This window comes from Pteropus alecto, unplaced genomic scaffold, assembly GCF_000325575.1.
Source record: "Pteropus alecto unplaced genomic scaffold, ASM32557v1 scaffold5, whole genome shotgun sequence".
Taxonomy (NCBI): domain Eukaryota; kingdom Metazoa; phylum Chordata; class Mammalia; order Chiroptera; family Pteropodidae; genus Pteropus; species Pteropus alecto.
Genome location: NW_006441953.1, coordinates 32721631 through 32732488, shown reverse-complemented (window position 1 = coordinate 32732488; position 10858 = coordinate 32721631).

Sequence of the window (10858 nt, the reverse complement as noted above, 5' to 3'; positions counted from 1 at the left end):
GGGCCGGCCCCGCAGGCCCGTCCGCCGCCCTGGGTTCTGCCCTGGCCGCTGTAGGAAAATGCCCTAAGTGACTCGTTTCCAAGAACGGTCGCTTAACTAGCTTGCAGGTGTGGCGGCCCCAGAAAGTGCACGGTCGCGGACGGCCCCTGAACGAACTAAACCTAGAGACATGCCACCCCGGAGGGGTAAAATGTCTCCGTGAGCCCCGGCTGCCCGATATGGTGGCTGGTCACCAGCGCTTTGTCCGCTTCCCTTCCTGCTTCTCCCGCCTCAGGACGCTTGGCGGGCTGCTTCACGGGCTGATCCTGAGCCCGCGGGGCCATCGAAACCTGTTGGCCAACGAAGAGAGGGGCGGGGACAGTAGGGAAGGACGGAACGCGGGGACCCGTACACCCCACCGTGCTCGGCGGCTGAGGAGCCGGCGCGGGGCTTGCGCACGGGGCCGCGTCGCTCGCTGTGCGCGCTCTGGGGGTGCCTGCCGGGCCTGCGCGACCGCCCGTAGAGCCTCGCTTCGCCGTACCTCGTGTCCCCGTGTCCCCGTGTCCATTCTTTGGCATTAGAATGCATGGCTCTCAAATTGGGGGCTCGTCTGGGATCCCTGCGACTGCGGGAACGAACCCCGATCGAGGGGGAGACGCGACCCACCCGATGGCGGGTGGCCTGCCCTGTCTGGGTGCCCCGGCCCCTTGCAGGGCCGCAGATTTGCCCGCGACGGTTATTCTGAGGACGGCGGGAGCGACGCTGGCGAAGGAGGAGCCGGCAGCGCGGCCCCCGGCAGCCCCGCGCGCAGCCACGGTAGGAAGAGGACAACCTGGGCTGTCGGGCATCTCCCGAGGTCGAGTGCGTGTGACAGACGCATCCAGATACGAGGCGAGTGCGGTGTCCACCGCGGCCCCGTTCTCCCGCGAGGACGAGGCGGGTCCCGACGTGTGCAGGAAACCTCCAGGACAGGGTGGAGTACAGAGGGGAGACTCGGACGCTGGGACCCCTCACCTAAAGCGAAAATGGGATGGGGAACCGAAGAAGGGAGGAAATAAAGAAGGTCCTCGAACATTCCCTCAGATTGTCCATCAGGAGGAATGTTAAGTACAGGGAAAGAATTCCCGAACAAAGAGCAAGGAGAAATCAAGCGATTAAGTACTGTCATTTTATTTGGACTAAGGAACCGATTTGTAAACCTTTAGACGTTGGCCTCAATTTGGCCCAGATGGGGACTGGGTCCCTCGGGGCCCCGACCTCTATGTTAATGATAAATCTTCATCGCTGTGGAGGGAAAAGATTATGCCCTTCGTTGGTTACCAGGAACAACTCCCATGTTCCCTCTTAAAACCCAGGGCGAAAACCCCAAGCAAGAATCTGGGGTCCCCCTGTCCTGCCTTCCTCCTCCTCATGCCTCACAGATTGGGAGACCGGAGGGCCCTAGGCAGGCTGAATGCTCAGGTCGCACAGCCGTCCGCCCCGGGTGAATCCATACCCTCACCTAAGGGAGGAATTAGAACAGTGCAAGAAAGACCTGGAAAGTGTCCTCCTTCCCTCAGGAGCTCCTGCAGAAACCTCCAAAATGTTGCTCCTTAGGGAATCCCCGTGGGGCAAGGAGAGATCGGATTTGCGACTGTCCCCCTCACGAGTACTGAAGTTAGAAATTTTAAGAGAAATGAAATTATTAGAAGACCCCCCTCGGTCTGGCAGACCAACTCGACCAATTCTTAGAGCCCAGCTAGGAATGACACTTAGGTCGAGGTGATGTGTATAAGAAACACCCTCCTTACAGGGTTGAGGAAATGAAAATGAGGACAGCTACGTCCCTCTGGGAGGGACGACACCCTCCCGGACAGGTGGTCCTACCCACAGAACAAACGTTCCCAAATTTGGACCCCAAATGGAACAATAATGATCCCAGAGATAAGGCCCAAATGCAAGACCTCAGAGAGTTAATAATTAAAGGAATTAAGAAATCCACCCGAGGTCCCAGAACGTTTCCACAGCCTTTGAGATTCCTCAAGAAAAAGGAAACTCCCTCTGCCTTTCCGCAGAGGCCCAGAGACCAGATGAGGAAGCACTCCGCGTTAGACCCGGAAGACCCTACAGGACACGGTCTCTTCGAAGTTAATTTTGTAACTAAAAGCTGGCCTGATATTACTAAGTTACAGAAATTATGCGGTTGGAGTGAAAAACCAATTGAGGAACTTCTCAGGCCCAAAAGGTGTTTGTGAAGGAGGAAGAGAAGCAAAAATCATAGTATCCGCAGTAAAAAGAGTGGTCAGGAAGAACCTGGATTCAAACTCCCCTCATCAGGGACAAAAGAACCCTGGATTCCAGTCGAGGGACCAAAGGGGTCCCCACAGAGAAAAGCCCCAAGCTAACAACGGGGCCTATAAACTTGGGAAGGCTGGCCATTTTTAAAGAGATTGCCCTGGATGGAAGAAGGAAGAAAAAAGGACCCCCCTCATGACTTTTGACGAGGATTGGGGAGTTCTGGGGTTCCCTTTGACAAGGTCCCACCAGGAACCCTTGATAAACTTAGGGTGAAACCTAAGGAAGAAGGGAGAACATTTCTAATTGACAGAGAAGCAGTTTGTTCCTCCCTCATTTTCCAGCCTCGGCACAGAATTACTCAAAGAAAAATTGTTAGTGCCAGGGGTTAAAGGGGAGGGATTCCCAAGTTCCTGTTTTTAACACTATGAAGATTAAATCTGAATCAGAAACCGTGGAGAGGTTATTTTTATACGGACCTGAGGCAGGAATTAATCTCCTAGGATGGGACTTAACCATAAAACCTGGCCTAGGACTGAGGATCAAGGAGGGACAAATTAGAGTGGTAATGGCCTTCCTAACAGGAAGAAGAGAGAACAACTGACCCTCTGGTATGAGCCAAAGAAGGTAATAGAGGGACCGAAAGTAACTCATAGGTAAAAGTTTAGCCAGGTGAGATAATCTGTAGAAGACGGTATCCCATTCCCATCGAAGGCAAAAAGGGCCTCCAGCCTGTAAGCGAGGACCTCACTAGGGACAGCTTGCCGGAAACTTGTCTGTCACCACACCCAGTCAGGAAGTCGGATGGGTCCTACAGGGTAGTGCAAGACGTGCAGGCTATTGACCAAGTTCTAGCCCAGTATCCTGTGGCCCCTAATCCTTACACCCTTCTCAGTAAGATTCCTCCTGAGCATAGCTGGGTTAGTGTGGCGGACTTAAAGGATGCATTCTGGGCAGGCGCCCTAGATCCTGACTATTGAGACCTCTCTGCCCTCGAATGAGAAAATCCCACAAATGGGAGGAAGCGACGGCACCGCTGGACGGTGCGGCCACAGCATTCATCGAAGCCCCAGACTTATTCGGTCAGATCTTAGAGACAATCCTGGAAGAATTTCAACCCATAGTGGGCACTCAGTTGTTACAATATGTAGATGATTTGCTAATTTCTTGGGAAGGAAAAAATGAGGTCTCAGATGCCACAATTAGTTTATTTAACTTCCTGGGACAAAAGGGCTTACGGGTCTCCCAAAATAAACTCCAGTTTGTAGAAAAAAGAGGTTAAATCTTTAGGATACTTGATTAGTGAAGGCAGAGAATAAACCCAGAGAGAATAACTGGCATAATAAATTTAATCCCGCCAAAAACTGAAAAGGAACTCAGAAAGTTTTCAGGACCCACGGGCTATGGCTGGGTGTGGATTGAATCCCATGCCCAGAAAGCAGAAGGCCTACACCGAAAGCTGTTAGACGGAGCGCCTGCCCCCTGCAGTGGTCTCCCGAGGAGGAACAAGCTCTGGAAGGCCTCGAGCAGGCCCTGTTCCAGCTCCGGTCCTGGCCCTTCCGTCCCCAGAGAAGCTGTTCTGTTTGTAACAGCAGACCAAGAAGTAGCCCCGCTGTTACTAAAAGCCCCAACTCAAACTTAGAGGAGCAGAAAAGCAACCTGTTGCTTTTATCTCCAAGCTCCTCGACCCTGTCTCCCAGGAATGGCTGGAGAGTGTCCAAGCCGTAGCGGCCACAGCTCTATTGGTAGAAGAGGCAGAAAACTAACCTTTGGAGGAGCCCTGAAAGGTAGTACTCCCTACCAGGTTAGGGCCATACTCGGAAGGCGGGACGATGGCTCACTGACTCCCAGATTCTGAAATATGGGGCTAGCCTACGAGAGAAGGATGGCCGGGTCCTGACGACAGGTGCTTGCTTGCACCCAGCCAGGTTCCTGTGGAAAGGTGAGAGGCATCAGATAACTGCCTGCACATCACGGATTAGCAAACTGAGGTCAGGCCAGACCTTGCGGAAGTCCCATTACGGAATGCACGTGGACTGTTTGTCGATGGGTCGTCCTGGGTGATAGAAGGGAAAAGACACATGGCTTTAAGGTCGTTGATGGTGACCAAAGATCCGTATCTAAACAGGACAGGTGGCCCAACGATTGGGCTGCACAAGCTCGTGAATACTTGCCCTCGCTCAGGCTCCAAAACTCCCTGCAGACCAAGAGGGCGCCATCTGCGCCGACGCTAAACACATTTGGGAAAATCTGCTGAGATAGCCGTAGTACATGTGAGCGGCCATCAAAAAGGGAGCACCTCAGAAGCTACAAGAAATAATATGGCAGATGAAGGGCCGCTTTAGAAAAAGACGTCAAGCTCTTAAGTCTTACCCCTGACATCCCTGAGGTGGTACCAAGGCCTTGATTTACAAAGGAAGGAAGGGAAGAGTTGAACAAACGGGGGGCCGTCCAAAACGAGAATGGACGATGGTTCCTTCCGTACAGGAGAGGAATTGTCAGCAGACCTACGATGAGAGAATTAATGACTGCATGACTCGGGAAGCCATGGGGGTCACAGCCTACGCGTGATACCCCGCCGAAAACCCATAGGTGCAGAGGTATCTGCGCCGTCGCTAAGCAAATGTGTAGAAGCCACGTGACTTGCCGAAGGATGAATAAAAAGGTGATTTAAAAATCAGAACCAGGAGGGAGACCCTCGGGGTTAAGATCATTCCAGAGCGTCCAGGCAGATGTCACTCACAGAAATGCCTAAAACGGAGAGACGGAACTACCCGCTAGTAACAGCAGACCACCTGGCTGGGCGGGTCTTCCCGCTCACGGCGCCGATGGCGGGCTCCGTTATCGAGGCAGTTCTAGAACAAATTGAACCTAGATTTGGTTTAGTGGAAAATGTAGACTCAGGTAATGGGAGTCCTTTTACCTCTAAGGTGTCACAGGGACTAACGAGAAGCTTACAGATTCGATGGGATTTTCATACTCCCTGGCAGCCTCCTTCCTCTAGGAAAGTAGAGAGAATGAGTAGGACACTTAAAAAACATCCCACCTAACTGGTGTCAGAAGCCAAGTCACCCTGCACAGAGTGTCTCAGGAGTAGGACAGCCCCTCGGAAACGTGGGCCTGCCTCCTTACGGGTTACCCCGTGTCTCCCGTACTCAGGTAGGACCGCTGACCTCCCCGCCATGGAAACTAAAGACCAGTCTCTCAGGAACTGTACACGGCCCATGGCCTCCACTGTCTGCCCTCAGGCTCAGAGGACTCCTCGCTCAGCTCCCGCCTCTTGAATTCGCCATCCATCTCTTCTGTCCTGGTGACCTGGTGCTAAGCAAGTCCTGGGAAGGAGACAAACTTCGGCCAAACTGGGAAGGTCCACACCAAGTGCGCCTGCCACCGACACTGCCGTCCGACCTGCAGAGAACAGGCGGGCTCACGACACCCAGGTCGCGCGACCAGGACGGGAGGACGACGAAGATCGATGGGAAGCGTGGGTCTTTACGGGAACTTTAAGGAAAGTCCCGTAGGAAATGAGGGCTGGATTCGAATTTAGGTGCTAGCATGGATGATTATAAACGGGGCGAAAGGTAGCCGAGGACCTTACTGAGGGATGCTCGGATACCCTGTTCAATTAATGATGAATATAACAAAGACCTCAACACCCCAAGCCATCCAGTTCGATGCATGTCAGGTCCTCTGCTGTGGTAATTTAGAAAATCAGAGGCAACTGTCACAGGTGGATAAATACTTCTGTCCAGAACCAGACAATAGCTACCATGAGACCAGTCCCTGGGGTGATGTATAGTGGACCCGTGGAAGGGATGGACAGTAAACATGGGATGGGTCACCCCAAGATGGAGGCCTTTATAAGATAAAATACATTTATCTAAGGGCATCCCACCAAACACCTGCCAGAACCTAAAGTGTAACCCCGTACTTCTATTAACGACCCAACCACGCTAGGTCAGGAACCCAGGGTGGTGTCCCGAGTATCCGGGCTGGGAGCGGATATTACAGGACGAGGTCCCGTGGGGCGATTTGCTCTCAGCCTATTTGAAAACGACACCATAAGTACTCCCGTGCCAACCTTAGATTCCAAAGAACAACACAGTCTTCCCAGTAATGACCTCAAAAGGGTGACAACATCGAAGTAAAAGATTTGAGGCAGACTCTGGAGATTGAGACCGGAAATGGGTAGAAGGGGTTAAATTCTCTGTGCACTGAATAAAAGTGATTGCCGTGCACGTGCTGCCGGAGGCCACAGGCACAGGTGGTCCGGTTCCCTCGCGGCTGGGATACAGAGCCAACAGCAATGACCCGTGTGCTGGCTCTGTACCAAGACAGGGATGCGTGGGGCAATGGGACGCGGGAGCCTGTCGCTGATCGTGCCCGCACTGCAAAGGTCGGATCCAAGAGCGACCCCTTCTCCGCGGGGACCACGAATCGCTCTTCTTGCCTCTCCAGGCAGGGGGAAGAATTCAGTAAGCCTGTAGGGGACCTGTCCGCTTATGCCCACATCCTAAATGTCTCCGGTAAGCCAAGTCACAGTTCTTCCAACCTACGCCTCCTCCGAGCAGACGTTAGGTGACGCCGTGGAAAGAGGAACCTGCGTAATCTGGTGCCGTCCGACTGGGCTGGAACTCGAGCTTCAGGCCAGGCAGCAATTCCATTCGCCTTGGCATCCCACCACTCAGCTAAGAATAACAGCGCCCACCGACAGCGAAGGGCCCTAGAAGGGTCGTTTGACTCTATGTATAGACTCGATAGGAGGCCGGAGGGGAGTCCCGGTGAGTTCGAGGCTACGAAGCCAACAGCCCCAGGATTTGGATCGGCACTCTCCTGGCGGTCTGCCATTACCAGGAACGTGGACTGGGTCACTGATATTTACGATAATCAACAAAGGTTCATTAATTATACCAGGGATGCCCTCCAAGGTAGCTAGCCAATTAGATGCTACTAGGCGCATGGCTTGGGAAAAACGAATCGCATTAGATACAATTCTGGAAGAAAAAGGGGGAGTTTATGTCATGCTAGGCAGGATATGTTGTACCTTTATTTCCAACAACACTGAGATGAGACCCTTGCTAAGGCATTACAGGGGCTTACGACATTGGCAAGCAAACTGGCAGGTACACAGTCGCCGATTGGTTAGAGGGATAGTTTGGAAAATGGAAAGGGATGATGACGTCAGTCCTAACCTCCCTTATAACTGTAGCTGGAATTTTAACAGCAGTAGGTAGGGTGCTGCATTATTCCTTGTGTCAGAGGCCCGGGGCAGAGGCTCATAGAAGCGACAATTAATAAATGAATGCCCATGACGTACACCCAAAATAACCTCAGACTATGATGAAGAAAGCCAACAAATACTACGACGATTTGAAAAGAACCAAAAATACCAGAACAATGAAAATAGAATCAGGAACTCAAAAAATCAAGGAGGGAATTTGTAAGAAAATGACCTAAGTGATTCTTTTCCAAGAACAGTCACTTAACTAGCTTACAGGTGTGGCAGCCTCAGAAAGTGCACGGTCCCCAACGGGCCCTGAACAAACTAAACCTAGAAACATGTCACCCTTGAATAAAATGTCTACGTGAGCCTTGACTTCTCAAGATGACGGCTGGTCACCAGCCCTTTGTCCTCTACTTCCTGGTTCTCCCTCCTCAGGACATTTGGCGGGCCTTGTTCACAGGCTTATCCTGAGCCTGACCTATCAAAACCTAAGTCAGTCAATAAAGAGAGGGGCGGGGACAATGGATGCTTCATTAGGGAATAACGCAACTTGGGAAGATGTACACCCCATAGTGCTCAGCCAGTGAGGAACCGGGGGAGGGGCTTGAGCACTAGGGAATAAATTGCCGTAAGCGCTCTGGGGGTGCCTGTCCATCAGACGCTGTGTCGCGCAAGACTGTTGTTAAAGCCTCGCTTGGCCGAACCTCGTGTCTCCGTGTCCCCACGTCTATTCTTTGGCACTGGACGGGTGAATGCACGTCTCACACCTGCCCCCCACCACCCCGCACCAGTCCCGCGCTGGGGCCTCCAGCATTCCCGCCAGTGCCAGCGGAGCCCGCGGATGCGGCCGGTTGAGCTAAGCGCCTGCTTCTGGCCTGGGAGCGCGAGACCCGCGGCGTGACCTTTGAGCCCCACCGTCCCTTTCCCTAATCTGAGGTCCCGTTCGCACCGGTCGCGGGCGGATTGACGAGGTCACGCAGGGAGAGCAGGCTGGGGGTAATGTGAGGACCCGAGGCGCCTGGGGCCAGCGGAACCCGTTCTTCCCCAGCAGGCCATCCCCTCCAGCCTGCACCCCCCAGCCCAGTGGCTCCTTCCCCGGGACTCGCCGCGCTGCTTCCCACCGCCACCCCCCAGCCTCTGCTTCTCTCGCGCCCTCTGCCTGGAAGCGGGTTCCGTGCTCGCCCATCCGCCAGTCCGCCTTGTTCACTGATGTAATCCCAGGGTACCACATGGCGAGGGGCCCGCGGTGCACACTCAGCGCACATCTGTTCTCAGAGGTGCACGAGTGTGGCACTCTGATCCCAGCAGGCTCCCCGGGGTTCCCAGGCTGGTTGAATGGCGCGTCTCCCCCAGGAGGCGTCCCCAGCACACAGCCTTCACCTTCTGGAAGAAGTAGCCTGCCTGCGGCGGTTTTCCTGAACCAAAACTGCCAGGCGCGGGCCGGGGGTGGGCCTGGCGTCCCCATCCCACGTGTGAGGAGGTGGCGCTGGTTAGTGCAGAGCATGCTGGAAGTGCCATGAAGTGCCTATGTGGGCCCTGGACGCTGATGCAGTCAATCTCAGCCCGCAGAAACCGGAAACGCGCCTCTGCGGCCGCAAACCGTGAAGCCGCGCCCTCCCTGGCCACGCCCCTCCCCCCAAGGTCAGGCCTGAGCCAGGTGGACAGACGGGCACTCAGGGCCAGTCAAGACTGGCATCTTAACACCCAGAGTGTAGGAGTATGCGCGTCCTAGTGCTAGGAGCTGACGTTGGTCCGGAGCTCCCGAGGGCGCTGTCCGAAAGCCATGGAGGGCAGGGAGGGAGGCCCCGCAGAGCCGGCACACGAGAACCGAGCTGGTTCCTGACGGTGCTGCAGGGTCCCAGCTGGCCCGAGACAGGGCCAAACAGGAGGCAGTGACCGATGGATGGACGCGAGTGCCTGTCTGAAGGACTTCGAAGGACATGGGCTGGGCGGCGGGAGGGAAGCCGCCTCCCCTCTCTGTGTTGCGGGAGACCCCAGGGGTGAAGAAAGGTAGAGATACTGGTCACCTGCCCTTGGGATGACTCACCCCTGACCCAGCCCGGAGAAGCGAAAACCACGGTCTCCACAGAGGGGCAGGGGCTTCTGAGTACCATCTGTGACGCTCTCTGCAGCCCAGACTGGGTGGAGTTTTAGAGAAATTCATTTTTCAACACTCTATACCCTTCTTGGGTTTTCCGGTTATCTAAAGAACATGTGCTGGTAGTAGCCATTTCAAGTTTATAAAAATAAATGTAAACAAACAAGTAGAAAAAAGGCATCCCACCAGCTTTCCACCATACCCTAACGCCAAAGCAGTGGCCATCTTCCCGCCCTGCACCTCGGGGCGGCAGTCCCCATGCGCAGACTCACGACACAGCCTGTTTGTTTCAATATCATGGACTCTTTGTCTTTTTCTTTCTCTGTTTTTGGGGGGGTCCTGTTTCCCTCTTTTCCGTGCTCCACAAATCGTGCATAATCTTCCGGAACCTCTCCGCATTTACACGAGCGACAATACTAGATGCAGGGCGGGATGTCCCAGCAGCTGGAGCGCCTCAGGGAGGTGAGAGAATTGGGTTAGAGGTGAGGTTAAGGGAAGTTAGGAAATCCGGTTAGAGGGTCGGGTTAGAGACAGGCTTAGAGAATCGGGATTGGCTTAGGGATTGGGTTAGGAGCCAGGTTGGGGGGCCGGGTACCAAAGGAAGACTTGGCAGGGCTCTGAGCTGTACTTCGGCCGCGCTCGGGTGCACAGCGGGTGGAGCTGGATTTGATAAGGTTGGTTTCTGCCCGAGAGAGTGGCGAAAGGAGGGAGGGACAGTGCCGGAAAGCTGGTGAGGACGGCGACTGTACGACCTGACTAGGAAGTGTAAACCGGGAAGAGAGGAAGGGAGGAGGGGGCAGAGGCAGCTCAGGACAGTGGAAGGTGGCGGGACCCCTGGCCTAGGGGACTGCTGGACCCGAATGGGCTTTGGAGTCGGGTACCAGAGCAGGCAAGCTGGTAAGAGGGGGATGCTCGTGAGGGGGCGGGGGCTGGCTGGTACTTATTGGCCTCGGTAAGGGCTAAGGCGTGAGCCCAGAAGAAGAGCCTGAGGTGAAGCCAGAAGGCAAAGTCCTCAGGAGAGAGGGGCCAGGATGCCTTTGAACCGTGTGGGTAGATGTGCCTTCCTGCAGCGGGAAGCAGCCTTAACCAGGCACACGCAGGAGGAGGATCAGGTGCAGCCTGCAGCCTCCGGTCGCCCCGTTGGAACAATCGAGGTAGTGGCCTGGGCTGGGATATGGGAGGGACGTGCATTTGGGCCCTGGGAACCCAAGAATGGTGTCTGCGGAAATGAGGTTGAGCTTACTGGATCCCTACAGCAACACCTAGTCTCGCCTTCGTAACAG